The sequence below is a fragment of the Caloenas nicobarica genome, chromosome 1, assembly GCF_036013445.1.
Source record: "Caloenas nicobarica isolate bCalNic1 chromosome 1, bCalNic1.hap1, whole genome shotgun sequence".
NCBI classification, from domain to species: Eukaryota; Metazoa; Chordata; class Aves; order Columbiformes; family Columbidae; genus Caloenas; species Caloenas nicobarica.
In genome coordinates, this window is record NC_088245.1 from 122,098,090 (window position 1) to 122,116,800 (window position 18,711).

Below are 18,711 nucleotides of genomic sequence, written 5' to 3' on the forward strand. Positions count from 1 at the left end.
GGCTTATTGAGCTATCAAGCAGATAAGAGACTGTAATGGATTTCAGTTGTAGCACATAAGCACAGCATGCTGGTCAACAGTTAAGGGAAAAACAATATAGGAAAAAAAAAAGATATCTGAGATGTACAAGAACAGCTGTTAGACAGGTAGTACCATAAATATGTTGGATTTTGAAACCCTTATTCTTTGAAAATGAGTTGCAAAGGTGTCCAGAATCAATGAATGGAAAATATCATGAAACATGGTAGGATAAAATATTCGATGTGAAAGACAAATACACCACTTCATTGGAAAAAGAGTCTAGTTGCACTCTTCAATTTAAATAATGATAGAAAGTTCTTATTGTGGTATTTTTGACAGATGTATTTTAAAAGCCTTATAATCAGGTATTAAATTAATCCCTAAAACTGGACTATATTCTCCCTGTATTTTTCACCTGCCTCCATTGCTCTTCAAACATTTGACAGGGGATAACAGGGACCATATTATCCATATTACAGGCAAAATAATGCCTACAAGTCAAACTCTCTCTTGTGCACAGAACATATTAATTCAAAGTGTATTATTTCTGAACCACTGTCTGCACTCATAGCTCAGGCTCTTCTAACTTTATTTACCACTATTCCTTTTACCATAAAATATCTTGAACTACATGGAGGAGAGAACCAAAAAGACTCCAGTGAGAGTCATTGCCAACAGTAAGAGAGCTGTTAAAATATAAACCAGCAAGAAGGAAGAGACCTGTAAGATCTGTTCTCCTTTGAGTCAGTGCAGTCCTTTTTCCAGATGCAGGGATAGCAGTGACTGTGCAATGAGGCTGTTCTGCACCCCAACATCAGTCTATCCCAGACTCCAGCATTGACCTCTTTGCTGTCTCAGCCCAAGCATGTTGCACGGGCCTATCTCTCTGCAGGAAAGGGAGGACACAATTGTGTGCACATGCCGATCGTTACCATTAGCATTGTGCACTGCATGGAATTCTGCCATATAACGAGAGATTGCTCCTTCTTTCTATTGTCATCCCTCCTGTAAATGATTCCGCTATCTCCCCTCTTTAAATATTTGCCAGCTTGCAGAACCCCTCTCTAATCACCTCATAATTGAACTGCATGGTTAGGTTTTGTAGTCCACTTCAGCATCCAAGGCCTCCAGTCCTGGTTGCTCTTTGCTGAACTTCCTCCAATTTGTCATCACCGTACTTCATAAGCACATTTCTTAATCCACACACCTATAAGCAAAATAATGGACAGACATCAGAAAGCCTTAATGCCAACGCATCTGAGGAAATGCTTTCGATAGAGCATGCAGCCTATGAAACACTTTGTGACAAAGTACTACAGAGTAAAGAGTTTAAAAGAATCCTGGTAGAGATTGGCTGGTGGGCTACAAACATGCAGCTTAGCAACTCAACAATGAGTTAGAAGGAGATAATCTACTAGGGGGAAGGTTAGAAGGAAGTGATCCTGATCCAGTAACCAATGAAGACTAGGCAAAAAGTTCTTCTGTGGAGCCATCCACAGAAGAACTTCATATCAGTCTGCTTGAGAGATTGGTTTCTATCTCCCTCTTCATCACCTATTAACACCATCTGTTACTATCACCACCACCAGCGTCACATTGGGAGTATCACTCAGCAGTTATAAGATAACTTTCCCTATATTCCTATAGTTTTAAGGCCAGAAAGCCTTTTAATGCAGTGTCAGTATGGGTCCACCTGGGCAATAGTAAGAGCCCTAAGCATGGCTACAAAACTGTTCCAGTTTTGTCGCAAGACATTAGAGATCCTATCAAATTCCCAAAGGCAAGGTAGCAGCTTACAAAGAGACAGAAAACCCATAACACTTCTGAAGTTGAGAAGAGTCACTGGCCACTGTTACAAGGGCTCTCCCTGAGCCCTGTCCATTGCTGGCTGAGTTCTCCCTCACCCAGCTTGTGTGAGGACTGAGAGTGGTGTGGCTAGAGAGACTGGAGACAAAACCCAGAATATATTTGACTTGTATTAACACATACTTTCTGCCTCATCTCCATCAAGTCAGTAGAATTTTAGTGGTATATGAGTGATTAGGTTCAGTCGTTTTATCTAAGAGGGCAGATGTGATGCTTCTGTTTGACTCCAAATCTGTATCTGTATGGCTTCGTGCAACTCACACTTTATGCATGGAACAATATCGGGCTCAGTTCTCCTACAACTGGTTGTGATGACTGATACAGAGATGATTATGCTTCCAAATCATGACACTTTAAATTACCATTTTCGTTCATTCACAAGAACTAAATTCACAGAATGATTGTCATCATCTGACATGTTTATCATTGTCAAGCTGAGCCCTGCTATCTCTACATCGCAGGTTTTCTCTGTTGCTCCTGGGAGCTTACACAATGGAGTCACATCACATGTTGTGAAGCGTTTGCTAACCTAGCTGCAAATCAAAAGGACAACAAATAACATTATTACTTATCCTTAAAAGTGGCACATTTTTGTTGAGCTTAGAAAAACTATACTTTCACTTGACAGATTCGGGAGGCAGTTTAAGTACCTGTTCTGCTCTGTTTTCTAGTATTGTATGAATCGTTATTCTAATGATAGGCAGAGAATAACTTCCTCTGAAACCTACGGAAACATAGGATGGTGTATTGGCGCATATTTTTTTAGCTTTTTTTTTTTTTTTAATAAGGCAGAGAAGAACTATCTACAGACCTCCTGCTAAGTCAGTTTGTTTCCTATGGCATATTGCTCTTTCATGTGGTTGAGTGTCTTTTTGGTGATAACATTATTATTTAGGGGAGTATTACTATTTAAGGCGCAAGTAACTCATGCTGTTGTACTAATTTGTGGGTGAATGCTGCATATTTTTAGTATCCATTCAATCATATGTGCTAGGCTGCAATGTTTAAAAATGAATTCATGAAAAGCATGATACAAAACCCATTAAAATTAACAGAAAACTCCTACTGTTCTTCTGCCTCTCTAGTTTTATAAGGTGCCCATGATGTCAACATGAAAAGGAAGGAGACTCGTGAACTCATTTAAATGATTTCTTTATGTTAGTAACTTTAAATGGGTAGATCCCTGCATTAAAGTATGACCCCATTGACTGCTAGTCAGGTAGAACAGTACACAAAATGGAGGGTCTGCTAGCATCAAGGTCTTAAATATCATTGTGTTGCCATGTTTTGAGCATGTGATAGGTTTTTAAAAACGGATGTTGTCTTGATTCATTCTATGCCCCTACTGCAAGAGATTCTGTTCTGTTGACTGACATTTACAGAACTCCCAAAGCCTTCTGGAAAAAAAAACGCTTTGCAGATGTAAGGGCAACATTTAAAATTATGACATTTCAAAGCAGCTTGAAATGGTCTAATTTTACAGTAAATTCCTTAAAATCAATACAGTTTACCCTTTCTTCTCTTTTGGGATATATCTGAAACAAGCACAAAGAAACCTATTGGCAAAGAGGTGGCCTGGTAGAAAAGCTTGAGTCAGGCTGTTGGCACAACTCTGTTGCTTGCTATTCAGAAACATCTGTAGAGCTTTGTGCAAATGCCTGTGAAGAACATCCAGGTGTCCACAACTGAGAGTCCCTCTCTCGGAGGTGCAGCGCCATGAGGAGAAGGAGGCAGTGGTCTCTGTGACCTCTTTCACAGTTTGAAGGGGTAAATCCTGTATATTTTTAACTTGAGCAGTGCTGTTAGATGGTGGATTTTAATTTTAAGAAACTTTTTTCAAACTTCCTTTGGAACAGAAGACAGGCATACCACTGTGGCAAAACCATTTGATTTAAAAAAAAAAAAAAAAAAAGAAGAAGAAGAAAATACACTGACATGGAGAAAGGGGCTGGGGGAATCTCATATTTATCAAGAGATTATAATTTCAAATTAAGTCTGCATTGTGTGTTACTATAGAAACTCCCATTTTGCGGCATGTTTGTGGGGAAAAAGTCAAAAGTTGCATTTTAATGAAGGCAGATCACACATTAGATTCCTCAGTAAAGCAAAATAAAATACAAGTTTCTATCATAAATTGAATAATTACCCAAAATAAGATGAGCTAATTAAGGTCATGGGGAATGGATACTAAATCCTGAAGTGACAATATGTCATGTTCATTTTTCAACACTAGTCCCCACCTTACAGATTATGTATTAGATACTGCAGGAGTCTGATGGATTGAGAGGCTTGTTGCCATGGCAATATTTGCTGCTTTGCTAGTATTCCCTACAGAAAGTAAAGGATTTTTTTTTTCTACTCAGTTAGACGAATTGGCTATATATAGTAAGAGATGTTGGAGAACTGAAACAGCAGAATCTGTTGGGGGGAGGCTGGGGGGAGGATTGACATTTATAAATCTTAAGGAATCACCACAGACCACATATTGGTGAGGACTGAGGGGCAGCTGAAAGAGGGAAAGAGAAATAGAGAAGGATAGACAGAGAGGAGGAAGGAAGGGAGGGAAAGATGCTTTTATCATACATTTCTAGTATATCTTCATTTTAGGGGCAGGGAGGCTAGCAAAAGAGAACAGGTAGTGTTGCCGAAGAAGAAAGCTACAGCTGCTGTTCGTTTACTATGCTTGAGGTGGTTTATATGTTCAGGGAGAGCTAAGAGGTAAAAACCTATGAAATGAAAGAAAATAAAATCAACAGTGGAATTGCTTACCAAAGAAATTGTCAGTGTAAATCACAATTTGAGCTCCCGATATAAGCTGCCTTCTTCTGTTCATGGTTTTTTTTTTAATCTTTGTTCACAGCATTTTAAAGCAAGGTGTTGATACCGTTTCCATCCTCCTCTTGGCACAGTGAAAGCAAACGTGCTTCAGTCAGATGTTAGGGAGTACTGTCTCTTATGTATAGTTCAGTCTGTTGCTCAGAGGTGTGGGAAGAGTGTGACAATGCGCTTTCATTTTAATATTAGCCCATCTCAGCCAAGCATCTATGGATTACTGCAGAGGAAAAAAAAGTGACTCTTTTGTTTCTTCCTCTTTTCCACTCCTATCCCTTTTATATGCAGAAATGCACCAAGCAATCTATAGTATTTTCCCTGAGGCTTAGAAAGACACTGTTCCAATAAGACTGACCGTGCAGCTCTAACTGTCCGCAGTGCTAATTCACTTGCCATACCCCTATCTACTGTTTCTTCCTCCTTTTCGTGCCAGTTATCCGTTACAGTTTTTAATTTTTAGAGTATTAGACACATACACTGACCTGTACAAAAGACAATCTGTGGAAAATCATTAATACAGCTCTTGCACCAGATTGTTCACACAAGAAAGAAGAGCACGACAAGGAATACATACTTCAGTGACCACAACTCACTGGCAATTTCATTACTATGGAACATACTGAGGAACTGCACTTTTAAAGGATGCAGAGTGAATAGACAGAAGAAAGAGGAGCACATCTTCAACAAGGATCTGATTTCTTGTGCTTTCTGAAAGGCAGAAGAATCTTCAAACTAACAACAGAAAAAGTGCTAGCAGAGAAACAGGAAAAGCTGGGAACACAATTGCAGCTTTACAGTATACGTATATTACACAGAGTTTTACAGCAGTTTTAGTAATGTGATTAGATGGAAAAGACATATAAAATCATTATAAAAACCCTTAACCAAGTAGTGAAGAACTGAGGGAAAATCTGGGGAATTAAAGATTATACTGAAATGTTGAAATACTATGGAGACAGAAATAACAGAGCCCTCTGTTCACACCAATAATAAGAACTGGGAATGAAGATGAGAGGTTTTTTGAAAGGGAGGAGGAGAGTAAGAAATCCTTTCTTAGACAAATTAACCTTCAGCTGTTAGATAGACCTTAAGAAAATTAAACCAGAAATCAGAGAATTAATTACAGTTCAACAGAAACGGAGAAAAGTTGGGAGCAGTGAAGAGGAAGATCAGAATCTTAGTATCTTATTTTCACTCATATAACCTCATAAAATCTACACCTCTTCAAAAGTACAGGTACTTGAGGACAAGTCCTTACCAGTTCAAAATCACCATGCAGAGGAGTGGGGGGAAATGAACAGGGATACGAAGCAGAGTGACTGTTGGGACAGAGGGATCCAGCTAATGGGAGTGGGGCTAAGCAAGCAATGCTGGCAGGGACAGAGGTAAGCTTTCACTGCTATCACTAGCAGATCTATTTAAATCACACAGTTGTTGAATCAGAGATTGCTGGGCAAGGAGGAGTTGCTTTGAGGTTTTTTGGTTGTTTTGGGTTTGTTTGGGTGTTTTGTTTTGTTTGTTTGAGAGAAAGGCTGTTTCTTTACCAATAACCCACACAAAATAAATGAAAAAAATGCAGCACATCATGGAAGACGGCATAGCAGAATCATCAGGAATGAATGAGAGGTGTTTTTCGCTTTTGTAGGGTTTTTTGTTTTGTTTTTTTGTTTGGTTGGTTGTTGTGTTTTGTTTAATTTTTATTAAATAAAAAAGGGGGAGACAATTAAAGGAGGTCAAAAATGACTGAGATCCAAGGAGAAAGAGCAAGAGACCTGACAGTCAGAAAGAAAAGAGCACAGAAAATTCATTACAGATCTACAGAAGCATAGAAGGGATTGATGAATGCTTTTACCAGAACAAACAAATGAAAGAGGCTATTAGCAAACTGAGCAGGAGTGCTTCCAGAGGAGTAGCTCAAGTGAATGCATTATAGGTGTGACAGAAGAAGACAGATAATTAGGGTTGTCTGAAGTGGACTGTGTCCCTTTGGAAATCCTTAGCCACAGTGTGTCTCTCCATGAACAACACTCAGCATTTCAGAAGTATTAACTACCACTACCTGATCATCATTATGTTGCTGAAACTTACTACTGGGGACAAAACCATGTGTCCCACAAAACCATACTGTCCCATTCCTGACATCTGGCTATGAAGCCAATGAGAAATCGTGCTTAAATAAATCCAAGCTGTACACCTATATATACAAGAAGTTTGATTTTCTTGGGCACAAACAGTGAAGATCTTGAGTTTCCACACAGGGCTGCAGATTACTCTGCCAAGATTTTCAATAGAAAATGTAAAAAAATTGACCAGAACAGAGAGCTAGATGGGTTATGTAGTATCAGGCATTCCCAAGGTGGCAACAGAACAATAGATGTGGTGTTTCAGCTTTTGTCTCCTACCAGCAGTGGGGAAGCTATTAGAGAAACGTCTGTTATTGATTCACACTGCTTAGAATCCATTTATACTGGCTGATTTTGGAGCCATTATAATTTACAGTCTGTCATGTAAATCGTCCTTGGTCTGTGAAATATTGATCAATTAGATAGACGTGCCATGCATGCACACTGAACACATGGACTCAAAATCCTTGGGGATTTTGCTTTTTAAACAACAGATTATTGCCCGCATTCACTAACTACTTCTACAAACAGCTCAGTAATTTCAGGCTTTAATATCCTCCTCAACTCTCTTCCCACATAACTAGAAGTAATATTTGATGTACTAGGGATTAAAGACCTGATTTTTTTATTATTTAAAATAGAGTAATTTTCATGTGCACAAAGTATTTCTTAAATATCTTCAATTGAGATATATACACACACGCACAGATTTGTGTGTGTAGAAATGTATATGTATCTTACAGAACCCTTGATTAGATTGGAGGAGGTGGTCATGGACTGACTTCTTTGGTGAGAATTTGTTTTGGTTTTAAACCTTACACTGCCAATAACGTAAAAGAGAAACTATGTACAGCTGATCTGTAAATGACAATAACATATGAGAGCAGCAGGGAAAAAGCAGTTGTGTCTATACATATTCTGTGCCCATCAGTCTGCAGTGAAATCCTGAAGCAGCTGCGGTTTCAGAGCACCCTCAAGCTTGGAAGCGCCAGTACCAACATGCCCAGGTCTCACCACTTGCTCACACATTTCCTCCTGGTTCGTCCTGTGGGAACTTGCAGACAATAAAGAAAGTTATTTCTGTCTCTATCTTGCAGACAGAAACTGAGATGGGAGCTCAGACTTACCTGCCAAAGGTCACTAGAAGAACCAGAGATGAGGGCTACAACTAACAATGTCCCGAGCCCCAGTCTGTTTGCATCCCAGTAGGCCTTCTGCCCAAGATGCTAAGCCTCAGCAATGCCAGGTGCAAAGGCTTGGTAACCGAGATTAAACCCAGAATCTCTAGGTCTCAGCTGAGCACACAGGAAATGAAAAGTGTGTGGTTCTAATGACAGACAACCACAACTTTAAGTATTTCTGTAAGCTTTCAAAAAGGACAACTAAATGAGAGGGACTGAGAACTAAATGGACATCTAGTTACAAGATCATTATTTATACACCTGTGATTTTTATGAGTGAATGAGAAATTAGATGTACAACCAGCCACGTTTTTCACTGTATATCCCTGATTCACATACTAAACATCACTCCTGCAGATGGAGATTTCCCAAAGAAAAGGTAAAACACAATTAGAGACCGTATTATAAGTACTCATGTCCTAATTTTGCTAACATTGTGGCTTTAAAATATCTTTTAATACAGTTATTTTTGCACACCAACTCTTCTTTTGAAAAGGAAGAGGAAGCTACCTGTCATCGTACAGTGATGGAACACAGATGGGGTACATGTGTATGTTCCATCAGGAGCAGATGAAAATACAGATCCCACACTAGTGCAGCAGACTCCCTCCCGCACTCCGTGGCACAGAAATAACTGCTTGAGTGGCAGGAGGGAGCTCTCATCCTGCTTGAACCAACCACTAGAGAACTAAACTATGCTGAAATAGCAGTTGATGTGTTGTTAGCTGTACACCAGTAGTTATGCTACACAATCAGGATACTCAAGAGGAAAGAGGCACAGTTTGCTCTGAAATGCATTGCCAGTGGGGTGAGTAGGCATATATGCTGCTGAGCCCTTGATCTGATTCTGCTGCCAGCTCTGCCCCATCCCATGAAAGGCAAGGCCTGTCTTATCATTGCTGATAAACATCTTTTAACACCAGACCCCTGAATAATGCACTTCCTTCTTGGTGCAATGGCTTCTGGCAGAAGAAAGCATGGCAGTCATGACCAGACATCCCCACTGTATCTATTTCTTATCAGACTGTTCAGCCTCTGTTTTAAAAGAAGTGAGGTGCTGGAGCGATGTGTCCAGTGCTATAAACCACTGATGGATTTGCAAGCATGCTGCATTTTTGTATGGTATAAACCATAGGCAGAAAGTGGCAACCAGAAGTCATTTACTGAGGCCATGTTAGGGACATTAACATCGGACTAGAACAAGGCACTCCTGGCCTCCAGTCAAACATAAATGTCTTTGCAAAAAAGTTGCAGATGGTATAACTTTCCAAAGAAATAGCCGGAAGGAAGGAAGGAAGGAAGGAAGGAAGGAAGGAAGGAAGGAAGGAAGGAAGGAAGGAAGGAAGGAAGGAAGGAAGGGTAAGCATTAAGCTACCTCAGCATGACAGATACCCTCTGCATCTTCTATGGTATTCAGAGAAGATTCAGGTTCTCCTCTTTCATGTTTTGGTAAAATTTCTGGGGTACTTCTGCTCATTAGTCCTATAAGAATAAAGAAACTAGTCTTCATAAACTGAAATACATCTACATGGCAAGTGGTTGTTGTTAAATGCCTACTGGAGATTTAACATTAAAGAAAGAACTGTCAATGTATTTACCTTTGCACATCATATGAAAAGCCATCTGAGAGAATCGCTGGGAATATGTTCTCACAGATACAGTGGAGAAGCACTTAATTTTTCATCACTCAGTGCTTACAAGACAAATAATATATCATTCAGTCCTCACACCAAGGTGAGCAAGACCAGTTACAACCATGTGTGACAACAAGCACTAGCACAATACCTGAGATAATGGCCTAGAGAAAAGGAATATGATTTATCAAGCATTTCATGTTCACTTGCAAAAAATCTAACAGCGGTAAACTCATTTAGTATTTCATTGAGAGAAACAGAAGTAAGTTTCCTTAAATCAGCTAAACCAGTTTCAAGAACACCCAAGGATCTGCTTTCTACATGAGTTCTCCCAAGGGTGGTACAGCAGAAAGTCCCTGCCTTTAGAATTACAAGATCTCCATGTTGCTAGTTCCCACAGCATTCATGATAACATCCAGCAACTATTCAAAGATTATGACTTTGTATCACGTTTCCATCTAAAAATCCAGCATATTGATATGTTTTTATCTCAGACTTTAACCGATGGAGGAGACTCCCCTATGTATTATGAAGAGAGCAGTAAGAATTTCCTCTTAAAATGAACTTGTAATATGGTCACGATGGATTAAGAAAACTGTCTGTTTGGAAGCTGGATTTCAATGTAAGGAAAATCTGTTTAACAAAGCCAATAGATCTGGAGTCACTCCAAGCACACATACATATACATGTTTTAAAATAAAAACTAATCAATTAGTTCTTCCATAGTATCAATTAATACAAATCAAAACCTTCATTTTTTCTAGTTCTCCCCCCAAAAATTGAAAGTATTTAAATGGATTATAGTTCTTTAGCACCACCTTGAGAACAAAGAGACAAAGCTGACATAGTATTATTTTACCGTAGTAGTAATTTCGTCTATATTAGTGTGGAAAACTGATGGAGTAACTCCTTGTTCTTTCTTCCTGTAATCATTGCTTCGCATTATTTTATATTCATCTCACTAAGTGCAACCCAAGAGCTGAAACATGTGTCAGCAAAGATTATAATTTCCTACTAGCTTTATTATATAAGCAATACAGTTCAGAAAATGATAGAAAGCTCTGCAGCTACATTGGCAATACCCTAACGAATTGTCATTTAAGATACATTCTAACCAGCTTTACAGGAAATTTATCACTCGGGTTTTTAAAAGTGATAAATACTTTGAAGACTTAAAAAACATGAGAAGTAGGAATTGTCATTCTATATAGCATGCAATTATTTATTCCAACTTTATAATATAAATAAAATACTCCATGAAAAATCCCTCTGAAATATTATTTTAAAGCCTTTTCCTGTGAATAGTTAGTGAAAGCATTTATTGCTCTTCCCGCATTAGGAACAAAAGGTCATCAAACAGGAACTAAACAGTTAAAAGGAAAAATTGATACAAATCTTTTTATCTCCAGTGTGCATCAAGACTGAATCTTAAGCAGTGCTTATGGAAACACAGAGTCACATTCATGTGACACATGCATAGATGTGTACCCCAGCAGGTACGCACACACACCTATGACAAATTTTCTAAATATTAATGCTCATTGCTCCATATATTGGAGGTTGGTAGAGTTATGGCATTACCAAAATTAATAATGTACTAGCTGAAATTCATTTCATGCATATTTCAGCAAAGTTGTATAGGCAGTACTTCAAATTGCTGATGTCTGAGAGATTTTAAACTTCAGTTCTGATTTAGAGCTTATGCAAATGCAAATGCAATGGATAAAGCCAGGAGCAGCTGAGAAAGATGCCTTGCAAGCCTCCCCTGACAAGTTTGCCAGTACAACTCATCCTCATGCTCTCCTGTCCCTCCTGGTCCTGCAGGTCCTGGTTCTCTCAAACACATGGTAAAGAGTAGGCAATTATTCCACCTTTGCATCTATGCAGGTTCACTTGCAAGCTCCCCAGCAAGATTCATTTCAGCATGTACAGGCTGTCATTATTTCCCAGTAGTTTAACCACACAGAACATAAGCAGCATGGCAGCGGGCAGAATTTCTGATTCTGAGAGACAACAGCTGTAAATATGAGAACCACTAAGGAGCTTCATCTTGTCTCAGTGTGCGTTCATAGGAGGTTTGCACATATTCTTTGCTCAGTCTAAAAAGCCTGTCATGATACTTTATGGAGACAAACAAGGTGAACAGGTGCCTTCCTTCCCATCCCGCCTCTCTGCCTCGTTCAGCTCCCAGGGTAGCATTAGTCATATCGCAGGGTAGCTAGGAAGCATGGCACCAATGCTCTAACTGGGATTCCTAAGGAAAAACAAGTCCACGCTGATAGCTTTCCATCTGTTTGTGTTCCCTCACTGGCTTCTGCACCAAGGAAGCCTACAGAGTTATATGACATGCTCACACTGTTTTCTAAGGACAAGTGCAGATATTACAGTTGGCTTATGATGCATTTTGCCCTCAACTGGGAACACGCGAGCTGAATCATCACCTTTTTCCTCTTTCAGTACTTTCCACACAGCAAATAGTCATATTTCCCACCTCCACTCAGAACCTGGCATAAATGTCTCACCCTTTGCGGAAAGTGGAAAGGAGAACACCGTTCTCCTGTATTTCGTCCTAGGTTCATTTGCTGAGAGCTCCCTACCATACCACAGACGAGACTGGAAGTAAAAGGGACAGGAGGATATTCTCCCATCACAAGGATATCAGGTTTTCCAAAGAAAGCAGAAGATTGCAGTGACAGCACTGTTCTAAGCAAAAATAAAGAGCTACAAGTCTATCAAAAACCTCTTTGGTCCCACTCTTCCCATAGGGAGCTTGGTTTCGGAACTCACTGCTATGAAGGCCTCAGAAGGTTTCTGGTGCCAGCAGTGGTAGCCACTGATGCCGAAGTCAGTGCAATAGCATGTCAGAATCTGTGATGCTTTTTATTCCAAGGTCAGAAGTATAATCTATGAATGAATTAACAGACAGAAAATAAAATTATCTATAAATTAAAAAAGAAAAAAAAAATCAGAGCACATTCTCATTTGAATGGTTCCTCTGGATCCAGTATGCCTGAGTAGAGCTACGCATCATATGCCTAGGTCTGGAAAGCCCAAATTTCCCCTGCAGGGCAAAACCACTGTGCCTCCAACACCATGCTGTCTACAATACTGACAACTATTTGCAGCAGTGATGCTTCCTGGGTGCAACAGAAGTTGATGCACATGAGCATCTTTGCCTATTGACCCTGTCCAGAGATAGCTTCAATCTAGCCTATAAACCAAGCAAGTTCAAGGCAAGCATTATGATTCAACAGTATTTGTACATACGACATAGAGTGAGTAGGAAGCACCAAGAAAAGAAAAAAGGGAATGTTTCTAAAAAATCATTATATAAACAATAATAAAGCAAATTGAAATTTATCATGATGTTTGTACAAACAAACAACACGAACGAACCGAGTATCATAACATTTCACATTACAATTGTAATGGCTCTGGGTAGCCTGACGTTTTGTTTTGAAAATGCATTTGTATTTTCCCCTAGGCTAAAGCAGCCAACTGTGGGCTGGATTTTGGCATTCTAGCTTTCATTTCTAAGACCTAATAAACCCTCAGGAAAAGACCATAGTGTGAATTCACCTGTTTATGAGATGTTTAAAGATATTTCATCAGTCGTAATTTTGTTGTTGCTTTAAACTGTGTCAGTAGTTGCCTAGTTTAAACTAATTGCTACCTTCCTAATAAAACAGCCTAATACAGAGGTTTAGAACTAATAGCCCACCTAGCCAAACTGACATCTATGTTCCTGCTGCAAGGGATTTTTGAGCATCTTGTTGCATTGGATTGTTGAAAACAGAAGTAGAACAGAAAATCTCAACATCATTTCAACATAAGAAAGAAATTTTTACAGTAAGAAGAATCATTCAGAGGAACAACCTCCCCAGAGATGTGGTAGAGCCCCCATTGTTGGCAATTTTCCTTGTGCAATTGGACAGGATGCTGGATAATCTCATTAGGCTCCCTTCCCTACAAAACATTGGACCAGATGGTCTTTCAAAGTCTCTTCCAACCTGGGCTATTCTACAATTCTATGAATAACATTTGAAACCTGACTCTGCCCTTAGAAATAAAATAAATCATCAGTTGTTGTAGAAGCGGATGGAGGAAAATGAGACAGATGTTGCCCATGTGAGTGAACACACCGTACTATTAAGTCTATCTATTTGCCCTTGCTCCTTTTTACCTGTACCCTTATTTACCCTTTCCCTATTTGCAATTGATCATATAATAACATTACTTTCATCTGAAATGTAGTCTTCCTGGATAGAAGAGCCTCCTTCATGAAGAAATGAAAGTGACTTAAGATCTCATCTCTGTTTATCAGAAATTAGCCACAAAAGCATCAATACAGTACTTATCTTATTAGCCATCATAGGCATTTACTTTTCCCAGTATTCCAGGACAGACTCTAAGGTCCTAATCATGCAACAAACTTAAATGGTTTATGTGGACCACTGCACTTTTTTTGCTGAACTAGAGCCTCGGGATGTATCTGCAGTGCAGTCCTTGCTGTGGCCATAACTCATGCAAGCATTCCCACTAGTTTTAAACCAAATGGTTTAGACCTGGCTTGCAGTAAAATAGCAACAGACTGGAAGTTCACACCAAGCACAAAATCTGACTGATAAAGTGACAGAACTGGCAGAGGGTGGTAAAGGCTTGTCTTGGGAAAACTAAGGATGCTCCCAGACATTTCTATGGAGGTCATCATCAGGGGCTCTGCGCAGAGCTCTCAGCTGCCCAGCAGGCAGCTCTCCAATCACTGCAGTTCACAGCATGGCACTTCAAGGCAAATAATCAGCGGTCTCCATGACATTTCAGGCCCAGCCATACCCTGTCATCAATTAAGAAACTGAATAATTACTCGAGTGGTTAGTCTGGGCTAAGCTCCTTTGCCTTCAGTGGCAGTAAATGCAGCTCAGCCCATGAGGTTTTGTGGATCCTCCTGTGAAGGTACATTTCTCTCTTCACTGACACACTGGAGACCTCTTCCAGTTCCTTCAGGTCCCTTTCCTAGGACCATCTGCCTGCCTTAATGCTCTACCAGACCAGAGTTAGAGATAACCTCACAGCTGCACTAGAAATCTTAGGAAAGTCATCTCAAATGTGGCTCAAGGAACATATAAATACATATTCTGAGAAGTTCACACTATCACAGCTTTGACAGAATCACAAGCAGCAATATAAATTGTCTGTAAAGCTGTCTGATAAGGAGCATGATGTTCTGTATACTCCACAGAAATTGTGCCCTGGGGCATAGGATCAGGGAAACTAAAACCACTTATGCAATTCAGAGAAAGAGATAATGTAGCAGGGAAGTATTGGAGCTTTATTTCTCATACTATTTATTGATTATTAACTCACTTCTTGCAGACATTCCAGATTTTCTGCCTACTTTACACTGAAGTTACAGATCCAGGGAAACTACTTCATTCCTATTGACTGAAAAATAATAAGCAGAGTTGCAGGAAGAAGTCAGTCAAGTAACCTGGGAGAAATTCATATCTGATTCAAGAATGAGTCAAAAGCATCGAACCTACTTGTTCAATTAACTGATCCTCCAGCTGATCACAAGGCAGTTTCACCAATTAGTAGCATAAAACTAAAGGATGGGCAGTATGACTAAAGACAGCAGGGACTGTCTAAAGCTCTTCCAGCTATTGAACAGCAATAGCAACTTTTTATTTACCAGCTGCTATCGAACTTCAGAGAGGTCAATCAGTTAAGCACTGCAGCAGTCCCAGGGCATACATATTATTTTCATCTGTGCTATCAGTGCTGAAAAAAACCACAAGATCTCCCAGGGAGTCTGAACTTGAGATCTCTCTTGTTCTGCCACTTTTCAGTAATCTCATTGCCACTGCCTCCCAAACTCTGCCAATTACTCCATTTCCATGGGCATAAGGAAGAGCAACAACACTAATTTGTGCTTAAAGAATTTTACTACACACATGATATGTTATGTATACATTTTCAGGAATATTTATAAATACTTAAACAGGAGTTCAATGACCAAATGACTTCCATGTATCTGAAAATCAGTCCAGCTCTATATCAATGTATTGTGTGCATAGTTTCTAGGTATCACTACATGTGAAAGTTCCCAAGCCAAGGAATTCAGTGATTAAAGCCAAAAAAAGACATATAGAAACAAAAGACTAGAGAGCCTACAGTTTGAAACATCTGATGTCACCTCAAGCTTTACTTAACTGTGCAAGAGTAAAATAATCAGTTTGTGTATTCCATAAACAACCCAAACTTATATCTCCATTTATCATTTATACAGCAAGGAAATGTCTTGCAATAATCAGGTAATAATAATTACATTTGTAAATGTTCTTTTAAATGCCGGTTCAGAGTGCAATGAGAAGCTCAGTGCATGTTGCATTGAAAATGTGCCTTGGCCCATTTGTTCTGATATCCAAGGAGGTTGTAAGCAGTCTATTAGACTTCTGGCATGACAACCAATGTTACCACAGGGCACTACAGAGTGGATTAAGGACAGAATTATTTCCAGCTTTAACTCTGGGTCTGAGTCAATCTCTTTGTATTACTTTGCATTTGTATTTGCTTAGGTTTAATAATACATCTTTAGTTGTTTGAGGGCAAAAAAAAAAGTCAATTTACTGAGCATGTTTAGCAATGACAATATTTTATTTTATTTTGGTTCGGTTTGTTTTATTGGTATTTAAAGACACTGAAATACTATTTGAGCTCCTCAGAAACATTAGTTTTACCTTTCCATAAGACTGCAGGGTGAGGCAGTGTTGCTCCCTGAGGTGCAAACATAGGCTTATATTTTCAAAAAGTCTGAGCTGAGCTGTGGTGCACTGCAGCAGAAGTGCATGTGTTGGAAAAGGGCAACAAAATCTAATGCCCGTAGTTTTAATGAACATGTGCCAGAAAAAAAAAAAAAAATCTGCTAATAAGACTTGCTAGAGATCCCAAAAGATGTCTATGGAAATGTGGTGAACAGTTTTCCTGGCTTCTGTGCCTTGGGCACAAGTACAGTCTTCTTCTGGGACACATCACAATATAAATGTAACTAAGGTTGTTAACAGAAATACCTCAGGCCACCTCAAGTGCTCAGTGCGAGCTTTCCAAATAATGTAAATATGCCATTTAGCCTGAGAGGAAATCTAGCCTCATATACACACTCTGCACAGGAAACCAATACAGCATTAATCACTTGACCCTAATCTTGTTATTCAGCTCACACATAAGAAAGCCACTGCTATGTTTCACCTTCATCAACAGCTATGTTTTGTCTCATTTGGAAAGATGGAGTAGGAATAGGTAGCTGGTAGAACTGAAATATAAGTATGAAAATGGTACCTTTTTCACATATATTACCCAGTGGCAAATATGTTTTTTTCAGGTTGACAAGCAAAACTACTTTTCTTTTACAAAGTCTGGTTCACCAGGTGCTATAGTTCACATACCGTTTAGAGTCTGAATGTCATCACCTCTCCATCGAATTGCAAGCATCCTGGTGGCCATATGATGTCTAAGCTGGGAATAAAGAACTCAAGTGAACACACTGTTCAGAGGCTTTATTTTAGTTTTCATGACTAGCACGTGCACACACCAACTGTTACCTTGCTTGTGTGCATGCTCAGTTCAAACAAATATTCCAAGCAGAGAGATTTCCATGCATATTTGCAACAGAGGCAGATGTCAAGCAGAAGGGTAAAGGCAAAGAGGAATCGCAATCCCGCAGCATGAAATACATTAACCGGCTTCCTGACAGGGAGAACGTCCAAGGCACCTCACAGGCCTGGCAAATCCCCTGGGGCCAGAGATGCAGAATTCTGTACTTGTGCTAGAAAAGGCCCTCAGGGACATGCCAAAGTGCCATTAACTAATCAGTGAGCAGCAAATATAGAGAAGCTGCTCTTATTGCCTTCAGTCAGAAATGCCCTGGAGTGATTCTTTCATTGAATTCTCAAAGACTGCTTAGGTACAGGGGACATTTTTCAATGTGCTATGAACTCCTTTGCAGAGAGTAACTATTTTGACGGCAACTCAGAAATAGCTCTAAGTCTCAGGATGCAGACAGTAGAGCTCTATGTCAGCTGGCAGTCACTCTGACAAGTAGATGATATGTTGGGAAGATCCAGAATTTCTCTCTTTCTCCCTCAGGCATGCGCACACAAAAACCTGGACACGCCTCCTCTAAAGTGCTAGAAGAACAACACAGTCTTTTAGGAGCCTACAATTGTCTGTTACTGCCAGCTCATAGCAAGAACTGTTTCAGAAGGAAAGCAGAGGTTTTTTCTTCTAGATGGAGCTGCATGCTTGGCAGCTGAGTGAAATGTGTTGCTCATACAAGCAGATATATCAGTCTCTTGAAGTACCACACCAGCAGTAAGGCATAGACAAGAAGAGATTCAAATCCAGCCTCGCCCTGAAGCACCTTATGATGTTTGGCAGAGGAGCTCCAGCAATGAAAAGGGTGGCCACGAAATGCAAATAAAACTGAACTCTAAACTGCAGTACCAAATATACCAAAGAACCTACTGATACCAATAAAGTGGACATAATGTTCTTACTTATCATTAGCAGTAATATTAATACATGTTGTTTAATTTTACTTCAGTATTCCAAACTGTTGAATTAGCTGGTTTTACTAGCAAAAAGTAATACATATATGCACACAAACAAATAGATACAGGTACAGATGTACATGAACAGATATGCATGAAGTGTCCCCAGCTGGTTAGCACAGAACTAGAAGCAGCAGAAGCCAAATGCCTGAAACTTGCTCCCCCTGAAAGAATAGCCAGAAAGAGCCCAGCACTCCCAAATTTCCCTGACAAGATATATTAAGAGGACCTCAGGTCCCTGGGGATCTTATCTGATGGGTATTACTGAAGCACTAGAAATAATCCATCCACTCAGAAAAAGTCCTTAGAAACAAAATGCAACCATCGTGTTTTGTTAGATCCTTTTTTTGTGTGTCATTTTTCATTTTTGTGACACTTTCTCAGCTCTTTGTCTGCTGGTTAAAAAAAAAAACAACAACTGTGTCATACAATCATCAGATTTCTTTCT